At 47.7% G+C, this 14,264-nt stretch overlaps 9 non-coding genes across 9 annotated transcripts; all 9 read left to right on the top strand.

The window, feature by feature from the left end:
• The first annotated feature begins 139 nt into the window (after window positions 1-139).
• On the top strand, window positions 140-210 carry trnag-gcc (transfer RNA glycine (anticodon GCC)). Its single transcript has one exon. It is a non-coding gene; the product is annotated as a tRNA-Gly (tRNA).
• Window positions 211-1,750: 1,540 nt separating this feature from the next.
• trnag-gcc (transfer RNA glycine (anticodon GCC)) lies at window positions 1,751-1,821 on the top strand. Its single transcript has one exon. It is a non-coding gene; the product is annotated as a tRNA-Gly (tRNA).
• A 1,529-nt stretch (window positions 1,822-3,350) lies between these two features.
• trnag-gcc (transfer RNA glycine (anticodon GCC)) lies at window positions 3,351-3,421 on the top strand. The gene has a single exon. It is a non-coding gene; the product is annotated as a tRNA-Gly (tRNA).
• A 1,540-nt stretch (window positions 3,422-4,961) lies between these two features.
• On the top strand, window positions 4,962-5,032 carry trnag-gcc (transfer RNA glycine (anticodon GCC)). Its single transcript has one exon. It is a non-coding gene; the product is annotated as a tRNA-Gly (tRNA).
• Window positions 5,033-6,561: 1,529 nt separating this feature from the next.
• Window positions 6,562-6,632, top strand: trnag-gcc (transfer RNA glycine (anticodon GCC)). Its single transcript has one exon. It is a non-coding gene; the product is annotated as a tRNA-Gly (tRNA).
• Window positions 6,633-8,172: 1,540 nt separating this feature from the next.
• On the top strand, window positions 8,173-8,243 carry trnag-gcc (transfer RNA glycine (anticodon GCC)). Its single transcript has one exon. It is a non-coding gene; the product is annotated as a tRNA-Gly (tRNA).
• A 1,540-nt stretch (window positions 8,244-9,783) lies between these two features.
• On the top strand, window positions 9,784-9,854 carry trnag-gcc (transfer RNA glycine (anticodon GCC)). Its single transcript has one exon. It is a non-coding gene; the product is annotated as a tRNA-Gly (tRNA).
• A 1,540-nt stretch (window positions 9,855-11,394) lies between these two features.
• trnag-gcc (transfer RNA glycine (anticodon GCC)) lies at window positions 11,395-11,465 on the top strand. Its single transcript has one exon. It is a non-coding gene; the product is annotated as a tRNA-Gly (tRNA).
• A 1,540-nt stretch (window positions 11,466-13,005) lies between these two features.
• Window positions 13,006-13,076, top strand: trnag-gcc (transfer RNA glycine (anticodon GCC)). Its single transcript has one exon. It is a non-coding gene; the product is annotated as a tRNA-Gly (tRNA).
• Window positions 13,077-14,264: the final 1,188 nt, after the last annotated feature.

Raw genomic sequence — 14,264 nt, 5'->3', positions numbered from 1 at the left:
AATGGAGAAAGTCAGGGCTGCAGATGCTGGAGATTGGAGTCGGCATGCTGCGCCACAGGACAGAATATCAAGAATACCGGTTTAGTTTCCTGCTGGAGTTCAAACTGTAGTAAAGTTCTAGCGGGGCCCGCCCGCAGGTGCATTGGTGGTTCAGTGGTAGAATTCTCGCCTGCCACGCGGGAGGCCCGGGTTCGATTCCCGGCCAATGCAACGCATTGCAGCACCCTTTATTTCAAATGCTGCACGGCTCGAACAGAGTTCGGCCCGATGCCACGGGTTTGCTTCGCCTGGCTGCGTGCACTCGCTAATGTCCTGCTGCGCGGTAAACAGGGTGCGTTCACTCAGCGTGTGGGATGGGATCGGATGGAAACGTCCGCTCTGCAGACTCCGTTTTTGAGCGTTTTCATGGCGCAATCCATAGTTTTCTGGCATTAAGTAAAATCGACATAGTGAGATGACTGGCCGTGAGCCCAGAATGATGGGCCAGACTCCATACGCCGAATGAGATGAGAGTGGTGCTGGAAAAGCACAGCGGGGCAGGCAGCATCCGAGGACCGGAAAAATCGACCTCTCGAGCAGGAGTCCTTCATCAGGAAGGGTACTGTCATATATCCAAACATCTTCTGCTGCTTCATCAGTGACCTTCCTTCTGTCATATAGTCAGAAGTGGGCATTTTTGTTCACGATTGCATCATGGTAGCACCACCGAAAACTCCTCAGATACTGAAGCAGACCATACTAGGTTCAAATGCAGAAAGCCAATGCCCTCTGACGAACGCAATCGTCTTTCTTTGTGCTCGATGGGACTCCAACCAGTGGATAAACAAAGATTGGAAACCTTCTCAGTTCTTCACGACAGAGCGTCATTGATGTTCTAGCATTGAATATCTTTGAATAATGAGTGGCACAGACAGAGTCAATAGCCCGAGTCATAGTTTGAAGATATCAGGAGGAAAGTATCGAGGAGACGTCAGAGGTAGGTTCTTTACGCAGAGAGTTGTGAATGCATGGAATGGGTTGCCAGCCCGTCCAGTTGGAAGCAGAGTCATTGGCGTCATTTAAGGAACTGCTGGACGGGCACATGGAGAGCAGTGAGTTGAGGATTGCGTAGGTTACATTACATTCGGGTTGAACCTCGGCACAACATCGTGGGCCAAAGGGCCTGTTCTGTTCTGGCCTTTTGTATGTTCTATGCTCTAGTTGAGGCTGGATTGGAGAAATCGTTGGAATGCTTCCAAAACCAAGAGATGGGCCGGAAAGTGAAGTTGATCATGAACTATAGCGAGCAGGCTTGATCTGCGGGCTATTCCTACCACCATCTCTATGTTGTTGTGTTTCAAAATATGAGCTGTGCTGACTGTGTGCATATAATACGTTAATGTTATAATTTAAGTAGAACTCATTTCCATTTTAAGAATAGCGTTCTCCACTTGGTCAGGAAGCATCTAGGCAAACTATAATTTGCAAGTAATAATCTTGAGCCTCGAATCCTTGTCGTATTATTTACTTTATATATTTTGAAATAAAGAAACAGCGTTCAGATAAAATCCAACTAGTCAAACAAACAGCGCTTCATTGCGAGTTTCCTACTTGGTTTCTCGCTATATCAGCAATGGAGAAAGTCAGGGCTGCAGATGCTGGAGATTGGAGTCGGCATGCTGCGCCACAGGACAGAATATCAAGAATACCGGTTTAGTTTCCTGCTGGAGTTCAAACTGTAGTAAAGTTCTAGCGGGGCCCGCTCGCAGGTGCATTGGTGGTTCAGTGGTAGAATTCTCGCCTGCCACGCGGGAGGCCCGGATTCGATTCCCGGCCAATGCAACGCATTGCAGCACCCTTTATTTCAAATGCTGCACGGCTCGAACAGAGTTCGGCCCCATGCCACGGGTTTGCTTCGCCACTCGCTAATGTCCTGCTGCGCGGTAAACAGGGTGTGTTCACTCAGCGTGTGGGATGGGATCGGATGGAAACGTCCGCTCTGCAGACTCCGTTTTTGAGCATTTTCATGGCGCAATCCATAGTTTTCTGGCATTAAGTAAAATCGACATAGTGAGATGACCGGCCGTGAGCCCAGAATGATGGGCCAGACTCCATACACCGACTGAGATGAGAGTGGTGCTGGAAAAGCACAGCGGGGCAGGCAGCATCCGAGGACCGGCAAAATCGACCTCTCGAGCAGGAGTCCTTCATCAGGAAGGGTACTGTCATATATCCAAACATCTTCTGCTGCTTCATCAGTGACCTTCCTTCTGTCATATAGTCAGAAGTGGGCATTTTTGTTCACGATTGCATCATGGTAGCACCACTGACAACTCCTCAGATACTGAAGCAGACCATACTAGGTTCAAATGCAGAAAGCCAATGCCCTCTGACGAACGCAATCGTCTTTCTTTGTGCTCGATGGGAATCCAACCAGCGGATAAACAAAGATTGGAAACCTTCTCAGTTCTTCACGACAGAGCGTCATTGATGTTCTAGTATTGAATATCTTTGAATAATGAGTGGCATAGACAGAGTCAATAGCCCGAGTCATAGTTTGAAGATATCAGGAGGAAAGTATCGAGGAGACGTCAGAGGTAGGTTCTTTACGCAGAGAGTTGTGAATGCATGGAAGGGGTTGCCAGCCCGTCCACTTGGAAGCAGAGTCATTGGCGTCATTTCAGGAACTGCTGGACGGGCACATGGAGAGCAGTGAGTTGAGGATTGCGTAGGTTACATTACATTCGGGTAGAACCTCGGCACAACATCGTGGGCCAAAGGGCCTGTTCTGTTCTGGCCTTTTGTATGTTCTATGCTCTAGTTGAGGCTGGATTGGAGAAATCGTTGGAATGCTTCCAAAACCAAGAGATGGGCCGGAAAGTGAAGTTGATCATGAACTATAGCGAGCAGGCTTGATCTGCGGGCTATTCCTACCACCATCTCTATGTTGTTGTGTTTCAAAATATGAGCTGTGCTGACTGTGTGCACATAATACGTTAATGTTATAATTTAAGTAGAACCCATTTCCATTTTAAGAATAGCGTTCTCCACTTGGTCAGGAAGCATCTAGGCAAACTATAATTTGCAAGTAATAATCTTGAGCCTCGAATCCTAGTCGTATTATTTACTTTATATATCTTGAAATAAAGAAACAGCGTTCAGATAAAATCCAACTAGTCAAACAAACAGCGCTTCATTGCGAGTTTCCTACTTGGTTTCTCGCTATATCAGCAATGGAGAAAGTCAGGGCTGCAGATGCTGGAGATTGGAGTCGGCATGCTGCGCCACAGGACAGAATATCAAGAATACCGGTTTAGTTTCCTGCTGGAGTTCAAACTGTAGTAAAGTTCTAGCGGGGCCCGCCCGCAGGTGCATTGGTGGTTCAGTGGTAGAATTCTCGCCTGCCACGCGGGAGGCCCGGGTTCGATTCCCGGCCAATGCAACGCATTGCAGCACCCTTTATTTCAAATGCTGCACGGCTCGAACAGAGTTCGGCCCGATGCCACGGGTTTGCTTCGCCTGGCTGCGTGCACTCGCTAATGTCCTGCTGCGCGGTAAACAGGGTGCGTTCACTCAGCGTGTGGGATGGGATCGGATGGAAACGTCCGCTCTGCAGACTCCGTTTTTGAGCATTTTCATGGCGCAATCCATAGTTTTCTGGCATTAAGTAAAATCGACATAGTGAGATGACTGGCCGTGAGCCCAGAATGATGGGCCAGACTCCATACGCCGAATGAGATGAGAGTGGTGCTGGAAAAGCACAGCGGGGCAGGCAGCATCCGAGGACCGGCAAAATCGACCTCTCGAGCAGGAGTCCTTCATCAGGAAGGGTACTGTCATATATCCAAACATCTTCTGCTGCTTCATCAGTGACCTTCCTTCTGTCATATAGTCAGAAGTGGGCATTTTTGTTCACGATTGCATCATGGTAGCACCACCGAAAACTCCTCAGATACTGAAGCAGACCATACTAGGTTCAAATGCAGAAAGCCAATGCCCTCTGACGAACGCAATCGTCTTTCTTTGTGCTCGATGGGACTCCAACCAGTGGATAAACAAAGATTGGAAACCTTCTCAGTTCTTCACGACAGAGCGTCATTGATGTTCTAGCATTGAATATCTTTGAATAATGAGTGGCACAGACAGAGTCAATAGCCCGAGTCATAGTTTGAAGATATCAGGAGGAAAGTATCGAGGAGACGTCAGAGGTAGGTTCTTTACGCAGAGAGTTGTGAATGCATGGAATGGGTTGCCAGCCCGTCCAGTTGGAAGCAGAGTCATTGGCGTCATTTAAGGAACTGCTGGACGGGCACATGGAGAGCAGTGAGTTGAGGATTGCGTAGGTTACATTACATTCGGGTTGAACCTCGGCACAACATCGTGGGCCAAAGGGCCTGTTCTGTTCTGGCCTTTTGTATGTTCTATGCTCTAGTTGAGGCTGGATTGGAGAAATCGTTGGAATGCTTCCAAAACCAAGAGATGGGCCGGAAAGTGAAGTTGATCATGAACTATAGCGAGCAGGCTTGATCTGCGGGCTATTCCTACCACCATCTCTATGTTGTTGTGTTTCAAAATATGAGCTGTGCTGACTGTGTGCATATAATACGTTAATGTTATAATTTAAGTAGAACTCATTTCCATTTTAAGAATAGCGTTCTCCACTTGGTCAGGAAGCATCTAGGCAAACTATAATTTGCAAGTAATAATCTTGAGCCTCGAATCCTTGTCGTATTATTTACTTTATATATTTTGAAATAAAGAAACAGCGTTCAGATAAAATCCAACTAGTCAAACAAACAGCGCTTCATTGCGAGTTTCCTACTTGGTTTCTCGCTATATCAGCAATGGAGAAAGTCAGGGCTGCAGATGCTGGAGATTGGAGTCGGCATGCTGCGCCACAGGACAGAATATCAAGAATACCGGTTTAGTTTCCTGCTGGAGTTCAAACTGTAGTAAAGTTCTAGCGGGGCCCGCCCGCAGGTGCATTGGTGGTTCAGTGGTAGAATTCTCGCCTGCCACGCGGGAGGCCCGGGTTCGATTCCCGGCCAATGCAACGCATTGCAGCACCCTTTATTTCAAATGCTGCACGGCTCGAACAGAGTTCGGCCCCATGCCACGGGTTTGCTTCGCCACTCGCTAATGTCCTGCTGCGCGGTAAACAGGGTGTGTTCACTCAGCGTGTGGGATGGGATCGGATGGAAACGTCCGCTCTGCAGACTCCGTTTTTGAGCATTTTCATGGCGCAATCCATAGTTTTCTGGCATTAAGTAAAATCGACATAGTGAGATGACCGGCCGTGAGCCCAGAATGATGGGCCAGACTCCATACACCGACTGAGATGAGAGTGGTGCTGGAAAAGCACAGCGGGGCAGGCAGCATCCGAGGACCGGCAAAATCGACCTCTCGAGCAGGAGTCCTTCATCAGGAAGGGTACTGTCATATATCCAAACATCTTCTGCTGCTTCATCAGTGACCTTCCTTCTGTCATATAGTCAGAAGTGGGCATTTTTGTTCACGATTGCATCATGGTAGCACCACTGACAACTCCTCAGATACTGAAGCAGACCATACTAGGTTCAAATGCAGAAAGCCAATGCCCTCTGACGAACGCAATCGTCTTTCTTTGTGCTCGATGGGAATCCAACCAGCGGATAAACAAAGATTGGAAACCTTCTCAGTTCTTCACGACAGAGCGTCATTGATGTTCTAGTATTGAATATCTTTGAATAATGAGTGGCATAGACAGAGTCAATAGCCCGAGTCATAGTTTGAAGATATCAGGAGGAAAGTATCGAGGAGACGTCAGAGGTAGGTTCTTTACGCAGAGAGTTGTGAATGCATGGAAGGGGTTGCCAGCCCGTCCACTTGGAAGCAGAGTCATTGGCGTCATTTCAGGAACTGCTGGACGGGCACATGGAGAGCAGTGAGTTGAGGATTGCGTAGGTTACATTACATTCGGGTAGAACCTCGGCACAACATCGTGGGCCAAAGGGCCTGTTCTGTTCTGGCCTTTTGTATGTTCTATGCTCTAGTTGAGGCTGGATTGGAGAAATCGTTGGAATGCTTCCAAAACCAAGAGATGGGCCGGAAAGTGAAGTTGATCATGAACTATAGCGAGCAGGCTTGATCTGCGGGCTATTCCTACCACCATCTCTATGTTGTTGTGTTTCAAAATATGAGCTGTGCTGACTGTGTGCACATAATACGTTAATGTTATAATTTAAGTAGAACCCATTTCCATTTTAAGAATAGCGTTCTCCACTTGGTCAGGAAGCATCTAGGCAAACTATAATTTGCAAGTAATAATCTTGAGCCTCGAATCCTAGTCGTATTATTTACTTTATATATCTTGAAATAAAGAAATAGCGTTCAGATAAAATCCAACTAGTCAAACAAACAGCGCTTCATTGCGAGTTTCCTACTTGGTTTCTCGCTATATCAGCAATGGAGAAAGTCAGGGCTGCAGATGCTGGAGATTGGAGTCGGCATGCTGCGCCACAGGACAGAATATCAAGAATACCGGTTTAGTTTCCTGCTGGAGTTCAAACTGTAGTAAAGTTCTAGCGGGGCCCGCCCGCAGGTGCATTGGTGGTTCAGTGGTAGAATTCTCGCCTGCCACGCGGGAGGCCCGGGTTTGATTCCCGGCCAATGCAACGCATTGCAGCACCCTTTATTTCAAATGTTGCACGGCTCGAACTGAGTTCGGCCCGATGCCCCGGGTTTGCTTCGCCTGGCTGCGTGCACTCGCCAATGTCCTGCTGCGCGATAAACAGGGTGTGTTCAATCAGCGTGTGGGATGGGATCGGATGGAAACGTCCGCTCTGCAGACTCCGTTTTTGAGCATTTTCATGGCGCAATCCATAGTTTTCTGGCATTAAGTAAAATCGACATAGTGAGATGACCGGCCGTGAGCCCAGAATGATGGGCCAGACTCCATACGCCGAATGAGATGAGAGTGGTGCTGGAAAAGCACAGCGGGGCAGGCAGCATCCGAGGACCGGCAAAATCGACCTCTCGAGCAGGAGTCCTTCATCAGGAAGGGTACTGTCATATATCCAAACATCTTCTGCTGCTTCATCAGTGACCTTCCTTCTGTCATATAGTCAGAAGTGGGCATTTTTGTTCACGATTGCATCATGGTAGCACCACCGAAAACTCCTCAGATACTGAAGCAGACCATACTAGGTTCAAATGCAGAAAGCCAATGCCCTCTGACGAACGCAATCGTCTTTCTTTGTGCTCGATGGGACTCCAACCAGTGGATAAACAAAGATTGGAAACCTTCTCAGTTCTTCACGACAGAGCGTCATTGATGTTCTAGCATTGAATATCTTTGAATAATGAGTGGCACAGACAGAGTCAATAGCCCGAGTCATAGTTTGAAGATATCAGGAGGAAAGTATCGAGGAGACGTCAGAGGTAGGTTCTTTACGCAGAGAGTTGTGAATGCATGGAATGGGTTGCCAGCCCGTCCAGTTGGAAGCAGAGTCATTGGCGTCATTTAAGGAACTGCTGGACGGGCACATGGAGAGCAGTGAGTTGAGGATTGCGTAGGTTACATTACATTCGGGTTGAACCTCGGCACAACATCGTGGGCCAAAGGGCCTGTTCTGTTCTGGCCTTTTGTATGTTCTATGCTCTAGTTGAGGCTGGATTGGAGAAATCGTTGGAATGCTTCCAAAACCAAGAGATGGGCCGGAAAGTGAAGTTGATCATGAACTATAGCGAGCAGGCTTGATCTGCGGGCTATTCCTACCACCATCTCTATGTTGTTGTGTTTCAAAATATGAGCTGTGCTGACTGTGTGCACATAATACGTTAATGTTATAATTTAAGTAGAACTCATTTCCATTTTAAGAATAGCGTTCTCCACTTGGTCAGGAACCATCTAGGCAAACTATAATTTGCAAGTAATAATCTTGAGCCTCGAATCCTTGTCGTATTATTTACTTTATATATTTTGAAATAAAGAAACAGCGTTCAGATAAAATCCAACTAGTCAAACAAACAGCGCTTCATTGCGAGTTTCCTACTTGGTTTCTCGCTATATCAGCAATGGAGAAAGTCAGGGCTGCAGATGCTGGAGATTGGAGTCGGCATGCTGCGCCACAGGACAGAATATCAAGAATACCGGTTTAGTTTCCTGCTGGAGTTCAAATTGTAGTAAAGTTCTAGCGGGGCCCGCCCGCAGGTGCATTGGTGGTTCAGTGGTAGAATTCTCGCCTGCCACGCGGGAGGCCCGGATTCGATTCCCGGCCAATGCAACGCATTGCAGCACCCTTTATTTCAAATGCTGCACGGCTCGAACCGAGTTCGGCCCCATGCCACGGGTTTGCTTCGCCTGGCTGCGTGCACTCGCTAATGTCCTGCTGCGCGGTAAACAGGGTGTGTTCCCTCAGCGTGTGGGATGGGATCGGATGGAAACGTCCGCTCTGCAGACTCCGTTTTTGAGCATTTTCATGGCGCAATCCATAGTTTTCTGGCATTAAGTAAAATCGACATAGTGAGATGACCGGCCGTGAGCCCAGAATGATGGGCCAGACTCCATACGCCGAATGAGATGAGAGTGGTGCTGGAAAAGCACAGCGGGGCAGGCAGCATCCGAGGACCGGCAAAATCGACCTCTCGAGCAGGAGTCCTTCATCAGGAAGGGTACTGTCATATATCCAAACATCTTCTGCTGCTTCATCAGTGACCTTCCTTCTGTCATATAGTCAGAAGTGGGCATTTTTGTTCACGATTGCATCATGGTAGCACCACTGACAACTCCTCAGATACTGAAGCAGACCATACTAGGTTCAAATGCAGAAAGCCAATGCCCTCTGACGAACGCAATCGTCTTTCTTTGTGCTCGATGGGAATCCAACCAGCGGATAAACAAAGATTGGAAACCTTCTCAGTTCTTCACGACAGAGCGTCATTGATGTTCTAGTATTGAATATCTTTGAATAATGAGTGGCATAGACAGAGTCAATAGCCCGAGTCATAGTTTGAAGATATCAGGAGGAAAGTATCGAGGAGACGTCAGAGGTAGGTTCTTTACGCAGAGAGTTGTGAATGCATGGAAGGGGTTGCCAGCCCGTCCACTTGGAAGCAGAGTCATTGGCGTCATTTCAGGAACTGCTGGACGGGCACATGGAGAGCAGTGAGTTGAGGATTGCGTAGGTTACATTACATTCGGGTTGAACCTCGGCACAACATCGTGGGCCAAAGGGCCTGTTCTGTTCTGGACTTTTCTATGTTCTATGCTCTAGTTGAGGCTGGATTGGAGAAATCGTTGGAATGCTTCCAAAACCAAGAGATGGGCCGGAAAGTGAAGTTGATCATGAACGAAAGCGAGCAGGCTTGATCTGCGGGCTATTCCTACCACCATCTCTATGTTGTTGTGTTTCAAAATATGAGCTGTGCTGACTGTGTGCACATAATACGTTAATGTTATAATTTAAGTAGAACCCATTTCCATTTTAAGAATAGCGTTCTCCACTTGGTCAGGAAGCATCTAGGCAAACTATAATTTGCAAGTAATAATCTTGAGCCTCGAATCCTAGTCGTATTATTTACTTTATATATCTTGAAATAAAGAAACAGCGTTCAGATAAAATCCAACTAGTCAAACAAACAGCGCTTCATTGCGAGTTTCCTACTTGGTTTCTCGCTATATCAGCAATGGAGAAAGTCAGGGCTGCAGATGCTGGAGATTGGAGTCGGCATGCTGCGCCACAGGACAGAATATCAAGAATACCGGTTTAGTTTCCTGCTGGAGTTCAAACTGTAGTAAAGTTCTAGCGGGGCCCGCCCGCAGGTGCATTGGTGGTTCAGTGGTAGAATTCCCGCCTGCCACGCGGGAGGCCCGGGTTCGATTCCCGGCCAATGCAACGCATTGCAGCACCCTTTATTTCAAATGCTGCACGGCTCGAACAGAGTTCGGCCCCATGCCACGGGTTTGCTTCGCCTGGCTGCGTGCACTCGCCAATGTCCTGCTGCGCGATAAACAGGGTGTGTTCGATCAGCGTGTGGGATGGGATCGGATGGAAACGTCCGCTCTGCAGACTCCGTTTTTGAGCATTTTCATGGCGCAATCCATAGTTTTCTGGCATTAAGTAAAATCGACATAGTGAGATGACCGGCCGTGAGCCCAGAATGATGGGCCAGACTCCATACACCGACTGAGATGAGAGTGGTGCTGGAAAAGCACAGCGGGGCAGGCAGCATCCGAGGACCGGCAAAATCGACCTCTCGAGCAGGAGTCCTTCATCAGGAAGGGTACTGTCATATATCCAAACATCTTCTGCTGCTTCATCAGTGACCTTCCTTCTGTCATATAGTCAGAAGTGGGCATTTTTGTTCACGATTGCATCATGGTAGCACCACTGACAACTCCTCAGATACTGAAGCAGACCATACTAGGTTCAAATGCAGAAAGCCAATGCCCTCTGACGAACGCAATCGTCTTTCTTTGTGCTCGATGGGAATCCAACCAGCGGATAAACAAAGATTGGAAACCTTCTCAGTTCTTCACGACAGAGCGTCATTGATGTTCTAGTATTGAATATCTTTGAATAATGAGTGGCATAGACAGAGTCAATAGCCCGAGTCATAGTTTGAAGATATCAGGAGGAAAGTATCGAGGAGACGTCAGAGGTAGGTTCTTTACGCAGAGAGTTGTGAATGCATGGAAGGGGTTGCCAGCCCGTCCACTTGGAAGCAGAGTCATTGGCGTCATTTCAGGAACTGCTGGACGGGCACATGGAGAGCAGTGAGTTGAGGATTGCGTAGGTTACATTACATTCGGGTAGAACCTCGGCACAACATCGTGGGCCAAAGGGCCTGTTCTGTTCTGGCCTTTTGTATGTTCTATGCTCTAGTTGAGGCTGGATTGGAGAAATCGTTGGAATGCTTCCAAAACCAAGAGATGGGCCGGAAAGTGAAGTTGATCATGAACTATAGCGAGCAGGCTTGATCTGCGGGCTATTCCTACCACCATCTCTATGTTGTTGTGTTTCAAAATATGAGCTGTGCTGACTGTGTGCACATAATACGTTAATGTTATAATTTAAGTAGAACCCATTTCCATTTTAAGAATAGCGTTCTCCACTTGGTCAGGAAGCATCTAGGCAAACTATAATTTGCAAGTAATAATCTTGAGCCTCGAATCCTAGTCGTATTATTTACTTTATATATCTTGAAATAAAGAAACAGCGTTCAGATAAAATCCAACTAGTCAAACAAACAGCGCTTCATTGCGAGTTTCCTACTTGGTTTCTCGCTATATCAGCAATGGAGAAAGTCAGGGCTGCAGATGCTGGAGATTGGAGTCGGCATGCTGCGCCACAGGACAGAATATCAAGAATACCGGTTTAGTTTCCTGCTGGAGTTCAAACTGTAGTAAAGTTCTAGCGGGGCCCGCCCGCAGGTGCATTGGTGGTTCAGTGGTAGAATTCTCGCCTGCCACGCGGGAGGCCCGGGTTCGATTCCCGGCCAATGCAACGCATTGCAGCACCCTTTATTTCAAATGCTGCCCGGCTCGAACAGAGTTCGGCCCGATGCCCCGGGTTTGCTTCGCCTGGCTGCGTGCACTCGCCAATGTCCTGCTGCGCGATAAACAGGGTGTGTTCGATCAGCGTGTGGGATGGGATCGGATGGAAACGTCCACTCTGCAGGCTCCGTTTTTGAGCATTTTCATGGCGCAATCCATAGTTTTCTGGCATTAAGTAAAATCGACATAGTGAGATGACCGGCCGTGAGCCCAGAATGATGGGCCAGACTCCATACACCGACTGAGATGAGAGTGGTGCTGGAAAAGCACAGCGGGGCAGGCAGCATCCGAGGACCGGCAAAATCGACCTCTCGAGCAGGAGTCCTTCATCAGGAAGGGTACTGTCATATATCCAAACATCTTCTGCTGCTTCATCAGTGACCTTCCTTCTGTCATATAGTCAGAAGTGGGCATTTTTGTTCACGATTGCATCATGGTAGCACCACTGACAACTCCTCAGATACTGAAGCAGACCATACTAGGTTCAAATGCAGAAAGCCAATGCCCTCTGACGAACGCAATCGCCTTTTTTTGTGCTCGATGGGAATCCAACCAGCGGATAAACAAAGATTGGAAACCTTCTCAGTTCTTCACGACAGAGCGTCATTGATGTTCTAGTATTGAATATCTTTGAATAATGAGTGGCATAGACAGAGTCAATAGCCCGAGTCATAGTTTGAAGATATCAGGAGGAAAGTATCGAGGAGACGTCAGAGGTAGGTTCTTTACGCAGAGAGTTGTGAATGCATGGAAGGGGTTGCCAGCCCGTCCACTTGGAAGCAGAGTCATTGGCGTCATTTAAGGAACTGCTGGACGGGCACATGGAGAGCAGTGAGTTGAGGATTGCGTAGGTTACATTACATTCGGGTAGAACCTCGGCACAACATCGTGGGCCAAAGGGCCTGTTCTGTTCTGGCCTTTTGTATGTTCTATGCTCTAGTTGAGGCTGGATTGGAGAAATCGTTGGAATGCTTCCAAAACCAAGAGATGGGCCGGAAAGTGAAGTTGATCATGAACTATAGCGAGCAGGCTTGATCTGCGGGCTATTCCTACCACCATCTCTATGTTGTTGTGTTTCAAAATATGAGCTGTGCTGACTGTGTGCACATAATACGTTAATGTTATAATTTAAGTAGAACCCATTTCCATTTTAAGAATAGCGTTCTCCACTTGGTCAGGAAGCATCTAGGCAAACTATAATTTGCAAGTAATAATCTTGAGCCTCGAATCCTAGTCGTATTATTTACTTTATATATCTTGAAATAAAGAAACAGCGTTCAGATAAAATCCAACTAGTCAAACAAACAGCGCTTCATTGCGAGTTTCCTACTTGGTTTCTCGCTATATCAGCAATGGAGAAAGTCAGGGCTGCAGATGCTGGAGATTGGAGTCGGCATGCTGCGCCACAGGACAGAATATCAAGAATACCGGTTTAGTTTCCTGCTGGAGTTCAAACTGTAGTAAAGTTCTAGCGGGGCCCGCCCGCAGGTGCATTGGTGGTTCAGTGGTAGAATTCTCGCCTGCCACGCGGGAGGCCCGGGTTCGATTCCCGGCCAATGCAACGCATTGCAGCACCCTTTATTTCAAATGCTGCACGGCTCGAACAGAGTTCGGCCCCATGCCACGGGTTTGCTTCGCCTGGCTGCGTGCACTCGCCAATGTCTTGCTGCGCGATAAACAGGGTGTGTTCACTCAGCGTGTGAGATGGGATCGGATGGAAACGTCCGCTCTGCAGACTCCGTTTTTGAGCATTTTCATGGCGCAATCCATAGTTTTCTGGCATTAAGTAAAATCGGCATAGTGAGATGACCGGCCGTGAGCCCAGAATGATGGGCCAGACTCCATACGCCGAATGAGATGAGAGTGGTGCTGGAAAAGCACAGCGGGGCAGGCAGCATCCGAGGACCGGCAAAATCGACCTCTCGAGCAGGAGTCCTTCATCAGGAAGGGTACTGTCATATATCCAAACATCTTCTGCTGCTTCATCAGTGACCTTCCTTCTGTCATATAGTCAGAAGTGGGCATTTTTGTTCACGATTGCATCATGGTAGCACCACCGAAAACTCCTCAGATACTGAAGCAGACCATACTAGGTTCAAATGCAGAAAGCCAATGCCCTCTGACGAACGCAATCGTCTTTCTTTGTGCTCGATGGGACTCCAACCAGTGGATAAACAAAGATTGGAAACCTTCTCAGTTCTTCACGACAGAGCGTCATTGATGTTCTAGCATTGAATATCTTTGAATAATGAGTGGCACAGACAGAGTCAATAGCCCGAGTCATAGTTTGAAGATATCAGGAGGAAAGTATCGAGGAGACGTCAGAGGTAGGTTCTTTACGCAGAGAGTTGTGAATGCATGGAATGGGTTGCCAGCCCGTCCAGTTGGAAGCAGAGTCATTGGCGTCATTTAAGGAACTGCTGGACGGGCACATGGAGAGCAGTGAGTTGAGGATTGCGTAGGTTACATTACATTCGGGTTGAACCTCGGCACAACATCGTGGGCCAAAGGGCCTGTTCTGTTCTGGACTTTTCTATGTTCTATGCTCTAGTTGAGGCTGGATTGGAGAAATCGTTGGAATGCTTCCAAAACCAAGAGATGGGCCGGAAAGTGAAGTTGATCATGAACTATAGCGAGCAGGCTTGATCTGCGGGCTATTCCTACCACCATCTCTATGTTGTTGTGTTTCAAAATATGAGCTGTGCTGACTGTGTGCACATAATACGTTAATGTTATAATTTAAGTAGAA

This window comes from Chiloscyllium punctatum, chromosome 30 (assembly GCF_047496795.1).
Source record: "Chiloscyllium punctatum isolate Juve2018m chromosome 30, sChiPun1.3, whole genome shotgun sequence".
In the NCBI taxonomy this organism is placed as follows: Eukaryota; Metazoa; Chordata; class Chondrichthyes; order Orectolobiformes; family Hemiscylliidae; genus Chiloscyllium; species Chiloscyllium punctatum.
Note: the sequence above shows the minus strand (reverse complement) of the source record. Positions and strands in the feature narration are given on the sequence as shown.